General features: G+C 42.0%; 1 pseudogene; it reads left to right on the top strand.

Moving 5' to 3' along the window:
• Positions 1-581, top strand: part of LOC110301436 — a 14,784-nt pseudogene extending 14,203 nt beyond the window's left edge.
• Positions 582-8,865: the final 8,284 nt, after the last annotated feature.

Genomic DNA, 8,865 nt, shown 5'->3' with positions numbered 1-8,865 from the left:
GGGTAGGGAAATGGGGGAGAGGGGGGGAGGGTATGGGGGACTTTTGGGATAGCATTGGAAATGTAATTGAGGAAAATACGTAATTATATATATATATATAAAGATGTATACACAGATAAATTCTTATAAATTAAAAAAAAACACGGATTTGGGATGGTGGGTAGGGTGATCTGAGGGGCTTCTGTGTGTTTTTGAGCTGTGACTGGGTCATTCTCTCTGCAGAGAGTCCACACAGAGATAGCAAGTCAGATGCAGGGCATCCAACAGCTGCTGGAGTCAGAGAAGCTGGTGGCTGAGATGTCCGAGGCCTGCAAGCAAAAGCACGGAGGCTGAAGCAGGCCGAAGAAGAAGCTCAGGCTGAGGTTGAACAGTACCCCTTGCAGAGGGAAAAGGAGTTCCAGGCCAAGGAAGCTGCGGCACTGGGGTCCCCATGGCAGCTGTAGCAGCGAGATGGAGGAGACCCAGGAGAAGATGGCCGTCCTCCAGAACTACTTTGAGCAGATCAGGGACCTGGGTAATCTCTTGGCCTCGTGTGTGACATCCGGCCAGAAATCTATGAAAACTACCACATAAATGGATAGGAGGCAGAAGCATCTGCTCTGTGGGTTGGTGGGTTGGCGTGGGATCTGCCCCCCCATAGAATAAGAAACCTGCACAGAGCTTGGGCTCTGCTCTAGAAGACCTTAAATTATTTTTCTATGCTGTTGTAGGTCCCTTCACTTTTTGAGAGTATCAAATCTAGCTTTTTGTACAGAGTTACTGCATACCTGATGATTCATCTTCTTACCTTATGTGTCTTTAAGGAGTATTTGTCACCTGTTTTCCTGTGTGTTACTTCAAGTAACAGGTCTCAGTATTGACTTTTATTAATCTAGTAGAAAAAAATTCTTTGAAGAAAGAAAGAGAGTAAATTGTTCCCTTCTACTTTCTTACGGGTCAGGGGCGTTCTCTATGGAAGAGCAGTAAAGAGCTGTTTGTAACTCTTATGAAGAAGCAGTCAGCCTAGAGTACTCCATCCTGGCTAATTTAGGACAGCGAATATGCTTGTTCAGGCCGCCGTTAGTGCATCCTAATGCCAACCACTAGATGCTAGGACTCAGCTTGTTATATGGTATTTGTAAAGTAAAAGTTTGTCTCGCCTTTCAAAAAATAAATTGAAAGAAAAATAAATTTAAAAGACAAAAAGGAGACAGAGTCTTGTTAAGTTGCCCAGGATGACCTCAAACTACTTGGCTCAAGCAAGTCTCCTGCCTCAAATTCCTGAGTAGCCAAGACTACAGATGTCTGTCACTAATCCTACCATAAGGCATTAAGTCCACTTAATGTTCTTTTTCTGCCTTTAAAACAATTTTCTCTTCACTTTAGTGACTGCCTAGGGACATTGAAAAGAAGGCACTTTTTTCTTTCTTTTTTTTTTTTTTTTTTTTTGTGGTTTTTCAAGACAGGGTTTCTCTGTATAGCCCTGGCTGTCCTGGAACTCACTTTGTAAACCAGGCTGGCCTTGAACTCAGAAATCAGCCTCTGCCTCCTGAGTTCTAGGATTAAAGGCTTGCGCCNCCNCGCCTNGCTTTTTTNTTTGTTTNTTTNTTTTTTNTTTTTTTTGGGGGGGGGGGGCACTTTTGCAGCTGTCACTCAGTGAAAGCCGCTTCTGGGGCAGGAGGAAGCATTCTCTGACACCCTTCCCACACAGATACCTCCCCACTGCAGGGCACATTCAAATTGGCTAGCCATTAAAATTTATGAATGAAGCATAATTTATCTAAAACAAGACCAACAATGAAAAACTTGTAGATATATTCATACAGGCATATACTGTACATTAACTATATCCCCCTGTAGATATATTCATACAAGCATATGCTATACATTAACTATATCCCCTATAAATATATTCATACAAGCATATGCTGTATATTAGCTATATCCCCTGTAGATATATTCATACAAGCATATGCTGTATATTAATGATATTCCCCTCCAACCTCCTATTTACCCCTTTGTTGCTCTGAAAAGCTTTTACATTAATTTAAAATATAGTAAATGAATACAATAGCAAGAGGGATAAATCCAAGCACACTGAGATTTAATTTCTAAAATATCAACATTTTGTGATCTCAGAACTTCCCCCTTTTCCTAGTAATTTATACACATTTATATTTTTTAAAAATACAGTATACATTCAATTGCTGATTGTAAACAAAAGGTAAAAATTTGTTATAAAACACTTTTGGTGTACCCTAGGCATTTGATTTTAAATGCTTAATCGAGTGCTCATATTCACAATGAGTAAATTTTTAAAATGCTTTCCTGTATAAAAGTGTTCCTCCATGTTTTCTTTTCCTTGCTGGTTCTGTTTTATAACCATATGAAATACCTTTTAATTACATGCTGCCAATCAAAATCTTGGCACAGTGGGATCTTTTAGTCCCAGGAAAAAACATGGGTCTTTAATTACTGTTTCATTGTTTGTAACTCCACTTCTAAAGTACATTCTCACCGGCAGTCACAGGACTAAAAACAACCAAAACCTTACATTTCACATTCTTGCACTTAGCATCTAAATTACGCAGGACACAATGGTAATCAGAACGTATTGTTTCAATCATAAACCCCAGAGTAGCAGGAAATGTTGGTCCTAATGGAAAGAATTAATCAGCAGCGTTTCTATACTCCCGAGCAGGGAGATAATCTGGTCGCAGAGTGGCGTCTTTCAGAGGCGACTGTCTCTGGCTGTGAGACCCACTTCCACATGATTTCTTCCTAACGAGCCAGAAAGCTGCTTTAATCTTCTAGCCAGAGCCCTATGCGAGCACTATCAAAGGTAGGCAAAGCCTACTGAGGTTCAAAGCAGATAATGAGAACCTGGTGGCTGATATTAGACTGGCGTCAGGCCTGGAATCACTTTTGCTTGATTGAGCCGTTTTGTCCTCAGCAGTATTCCTTCTGTTCAGCCAGATTCCCTTCAGCCCCCATAGTGAGTGACATAAAGGCCCCCCTCCCCGAAGACTCTTGTCAGAAGTTAAAGCCCTCAAAGTAGACAGGTTACTTAATACCCAAAATCCACACAGCCAGGGAACTCTTCGGTACCATCCTGCAGGCTCCCTTGTCCAGGAGACCCACAGCTTCCACTTCAGAGCCCAGCTTGTGAAGATGCCCACTCTAGACAAGAACACCTACACCCCAACACCACACTTCATTTTCACTAGAAAGAACTGGCCAGAGAGATGCTGGGGTTCATTGAGATGTCCACAGCCTGCTTTGCGTTAGTTGGATTGCATTGCTATGATAGAAGAAATAGGGAAGAAAAGGCTTCTTTTGGATCTCACATAGTGTCCATGGCAATCGCAGGATGGGGCAGAAGCTCATCCATCTATCATGGCCAATCAGGAAGCAGAAAGAGCTAGACTGCAGCCAAAGGCAGAAAAAAACCGTCAAGGCTCACGTTAGGGGCCTCCACATCCCAAATGTCGCACACTGCATCACTCCAAGAACAGTATTTTTTGTGCCCAGTTCTCGGGAACCCCAGAAGAACACCAAGAATTGCAATTCCGATGTAAAAACAAAGAGAGCCTTTATTACACGCCTTTATTACAGGAGTCAGATTCGGATCGCAAGCCTTCTCCACAGCACAGGTTAGGAATGTGATGCCTGCGTCTAGGGGCTTGGAGTATATATGTGTATATGTATTAAGCTAGGATCCTCGAACTTTGGAGTTACATGACTGGGGAGGTGATAATGGGAGTTCAACCTTCAAACCTGATAACGTTTGTTCAGACAGCGGGGCAGAACCGTGCAGCTCTAGATGGACCTTCCTGGCCTGGGAAAAGTCACTTATTGTGTGATCAGAAGCTAGTGTATTTTTACAACCTGGCCTCAGCTTTCTAGGAACACTTAATTGCCCTTCTCCCATATTCCGGAAGTGAGCTTTCTAATATTTCTATTATTTTAAGGATAAAGGTCTCTGCTTCCTTCAAAGGTAGGAGCCACCTGCACTGGGGAAACGCTGGTTATCGATCAAATGGAGTATTGGCAACATAGAGGCTTTGGTATGGTGATTTCTTACTGTTCCCAAGGCTGGCATCTGCCCTCCCCCGGAAGTGAGAGGAGCGCTGTCAAGAAAGGGGAATTGCAATAATCCAGCACCAGTCTGGGCCCTCTCCAAAGGCCAGAGATGCCTATGAAGGGAGAGGGAAGGAGTGTAAACTTCTTTAGCCCCACACAGCAGGGAAGCGCAGAGGCAGGCTCCCTGTGTCTCTTTATATTCAGTCACACCAGTCAGTGGGAGAGCATTCCATATTCAAACCAGAACATGCTTCTGCTTGGTCATCTTATAATGCAAAATGTACCCAGGCTAACGTCAAGAGTCCATATAGCTTCCATACAGTTTCAATAGTTCTAACACTGACTTTTGAAAAAGTCCAAACTCAAAAGTTTCTCAGAGACTGACAGCAAACTCCCAGTTGTGATATCAAAGAGAAATTTATGCAATTCCAACATACAGTGGTACCCCACGAACATTCTCACGTTCTTGCTCTAAAAGTGAGGATGGGTTCAGTGTGGTGGTTTGAGTAAGAATAACACCCCCTCCCCGCCAACACCCCCCTTCTAGTCTCATAGATTTGCACGCTTAGATACCAGGACTTTACTTGAGAAGGGTTAAGAGGTGTGGCCTTATAGAAGGAAGTGAGTTATAGGGAATGGGCTTTCAGGTTTCAAAATCCCAAGCCATGCCCAGAGTCTCTTTCTTTCTGCTACCTGTGGATCCAGATGTAGAACTCTCAGCTACTTCACCACCACCATGTCTGCCTGTGTGTCACCATGCTCCTCACTGTGATAATGAACTAAATCTCTAAAACTGTAAGCAAGTCCCAACTAAATGTTTTCTCTTATAAGAGTTGCCTGGGTCTTGATATCTCTTCACAACAATAAAACCCTGACTAAGCCAACAAGGAAATATTCTACCAAAGCAAGACCAAAACTCAGAACTCCAAACACTAAATAGCTCTGGGGCAAATGGTAACATCACCTGTGATCTGAAAGGCTCAGGCAGCCCAACTCATCCCTGCATCCATGCCATCTGCCACACACATGTCCTTTCTCCTAGATAGCTCCATTCAATACCTGCAGTTCTCCTTAGTAGGCCATCCAAATTCCTGGCCTCTCCAACATTTTGGGATCTTGTTGTAACTTAGGAATCACGATCACAACTTCATCCATATCTAACTCAAGAGCTTCATACAGGAAGCCTTTGGTACAGCTTATCTGGGCTCACCAGCATTTCCTTCTGTAAACATGGTGCTAGCCTCCATGACTCTGTAGCTCTTATATTCTTTACATCTACAAGCCAGCAGTTCATAGACAATGCCAAAATCTGCTAGAAATGTGAGGTGTAGGTGGGTACAGTTGGACCACAGTTATAGTTGCTTCTGAGTGTCTATATTACTGAAAAGTATCCCCCCGGGTGGCCCTGTTCAACTAGGGCACACTTATGGCAGCACAATCCTCCAAATCTGCTTTCCTTTTACACCTAGAGCCTTTGATATTGCAATCTTGTCCTCAAGGTCCAATCCAAGGGATACAATTTATCTTTAATGGTGCTAATCTTTTTAATGACTATAGATGATTTGTTGTAGAAAAATATTTTAAAAATATTCTGGCAAGGGTTCCTGCCGGCCTTTGACAGTTTATGTTGCTGGATGAAACACACACACAGACACACACACAGACTTTATTTTTAAATATGCCTTAGGCAGCACAATAGCTGGGCAGCTGCCTACCCTCCATGCTGTTAGAATCTACTTCCTATCCATATCCCAAGTTATTACTTACTGCGTTTCATCTGGGTTGCTCTTAAGTCCAATTAGGTAGCACTCTGGGACATGTTCCCTAGGCCCCTAGCTCATAATGGTTCTCCTTTCTTCTCTCCTTGCTTCTCAATCTCATGGTGGCTCTCACCTTTCTTCCTTCCTCCTCATGGTCTCAAACCCAGGATCTCTAAACCCTGTCTATGTCTCTTCTCCCCAGCTGTTGGCTGCTGGCATCTTTATTTACCTATCAGAATTAACTGGAGGCAGAGTTCCTCAGGCTACATGCAGACTCCAAATCTTAGAGGCCAGCAATTAGCATTACAATAAACAGTAAAAGACAAAACCTCAACAATGATTTAGCCACACCATTCTTGTCTTCAGACAAAGTACACACTTTCTACATCATTTTGTTCTCTCTTCAGTATCACTATAAAGACTGAACACAGCCAGAAATAACCATGCCACAAACTGAACATTATGTCACCTTACAATCTCCTCTGTCAAATTAATTTAATTAATGAATAAATAATTTAATGAATTATTAACTTAATTCATCCTTACTAAAATTTTTGGGACATGGCAGATTGTAGCCACTTTCTCTGCCAGAATCTAACGTTAATGGCCTCCAACCCAGTTGTCAGTGAAGTCCTTATTCTGATCTGAAATCACATATGTACAGTCTTTACTGTTGTCATTTCTATGTGAATTCTTATCTTTGGAACTCCCAACAGACTGGACAACAGCTCCATCTGCTTCCTCTACAAACCAGTTTCAAAGGTCTAAAAACCACACAGCCAGGTTTATCACAGCAACATCCCATTTCTTAGTACAAATATTCCACATGATAGAAAACCTGACAGAAGCAACTTAAGGGAGAGGAAAGAGGTTGGCTCATGGTTTTAGAGAGCTGTCAGTTCATCATGGAAGGGAATACATGGTAGGGTATGACTTATTCATAGTCAATCAGGAAATAGAAAGTGCTAGACTGGAATCAGAAATAGGTACAAGTTTCAAGACCCACCCTTAGAAACCTGTTCTCACCAGCCAGATCCCATCCCCTAAAGATTCCACAATCTCCCAAAATAACAGAATTAGCTGGGATATATTTCATATTCAAGCCATACATACAACCTGCTGTGAAAATTGAGAATTCAACCTGTAGCAAGTCTTCTGCCAAAAATAGAGTAAGTAAAACAGAGACTATAAAGTCTCAAAATGAAAATCTACCAGATAACAGAGAGAAAGAAAAACCAAAAGCAATGCATGTCCCCGGAGACCATCTTCATTTGTTCTAGTTTCATTCTTCTGCAGCAATAAAACACTAAAAAGAATCTTGGAGGAGAAAAGGGTTGGTTTCACCTAATACTTCCAGGTCACAATCTACTGTTGAGGGGAGCCAGAACAGGAACTCAAAATACTGGCCTAAAGGCAGAGCTGCTTGATATTCCATACAGCATTACCTACAACCAGAGAACACATTCACAGCTAAGGAAATACAGCAGAAACCACCGAGAACCATTGCTTGACAGTCTAGAGACTCATGCTTAGCTAGCTTTCCTATATGGTCCAAGACCACCTGCCCAGGAAATGGTACTGCCCATATTGGCCTGGGCCCTCCCAGTCAGTTAACAAGGAAGACAATCTCCCACAAACATGCCCACAGGCCAATCTAATCTTAGCAACTTCTCAATTGAGAATCTCCTCTCAGGTGACTCTAAACTTTGTCAAGTTGACAGTTAAAGTTAAATGAGGTAGCATCACATTCTAGGGTAGCACCATAGCACCAGTTAAAGCAAATGTACACTCTGTCACCAAAACTCTAACCTCTGGTGGTTTCCAGTATCCTTTCACTTATGGATATGGATCACTATATTAGTCAGGGTTCTCTAAGGAACAGAACAGATAGAATGGATATGGAATGAATATATATATATATATATATATATATATTCATATTCATGCATATTATATATCATATCCATATATATTCAGACAGCAAATGGAAATTTTATTATTAGAATGGCATATAGTCTGTGGTCAGGGTAATCCTAAACAGCTGACTCCTGACAGAAGCCCAGAGATCTAATAGTTGTTTTGTATACAAGACATGAAATCTCAGCAGTTCCAATCTGGTAATAGAGTCCTAGAGAGCTTCTATTCTTCAGTCTACGTTGGAATCCCAAATAAGTAGGTTTTAACACTAATGAAAGGATGCCTCAGTAACAGGACAGATGAGCTTGCCAGCAAGAGTTAGGAAAGCAGGCAAAAGCAAAAGCTTCCTTCTTCCATATTCCTTTATGTAAACTACACCAAAAGGTGTGGGTTAGGGTTAGGATGAGTCATCCCTCAAATGATCCAATCAAGAAAATCCATCACACATGTGACCGGATGCTTAGGTTTTAGTTGATTACAGAAATAGTTAAGTTGCCAATCAAGATTAGCCATCAGGGTCACCTTGTGTCTTAGGGTTTCTATTGCTGTAAAGAGATACCATGACCAAGGCAACTCTTTTAAAGGACAACGTTTCATTGGGGCTGACTTATTGGTTCTGAGATTCAGTCTATTATCATCATGGCAAGCATAGTTCTGGATGAGTTGAGAGTTCTACATCTTGCTCCAAAGGCAAACAGGAGAAGATTACTATCTTCCAGGCAGCTAGGAGGAGGGTCTCAAAGCCCATTCCCACAGTGACACACACACTTCTTCCAACAAGACCACACCTTCTAAAAGTGCCACCCCCTGGGCCAAGTATATTCAAATCACCACACCTTGGATCCTTGACTTCAGCCTTGACTGGAACTTCCCATGGCCACTATACCAAATTACCATGAATTCATGTTTTAATATGACAGAAACTTACTCTCTCATGTGCTAACAAGGCTGGAAACACATCCAGGGCTCCAAGGAGAATCCATTCCACATCTCTTGATTCTGTTTCTGTTGAGTTCCATGACTTGTGACTGCATCCTCTGTATCTGCTTCCTTGGTTACTTTGTCCACTCTTCTGTCTGGGTCAAATCTCCATCTTCTACCTTCTTCTCTTCAATATATAGGATAT

This window comes from Mus caroli, chromosome 9 (assembly GCF_900094665.2).
Source record: "Mus caroli chromosome 9, CAROLI_EIJ_v1.1, whole genome shotgun sequence".
NCBI classification, from domain to species: Eukaryota; Metazoa; Chordata; class Mammalia; order Rodentia; family Muridae; genus Mus; species Mus caroli.
The sequence above is the reverse complement of the archived record's forward strand: the minus strand, read 5'-3'. Positions and strand labels throughout refer to the sequence as shown.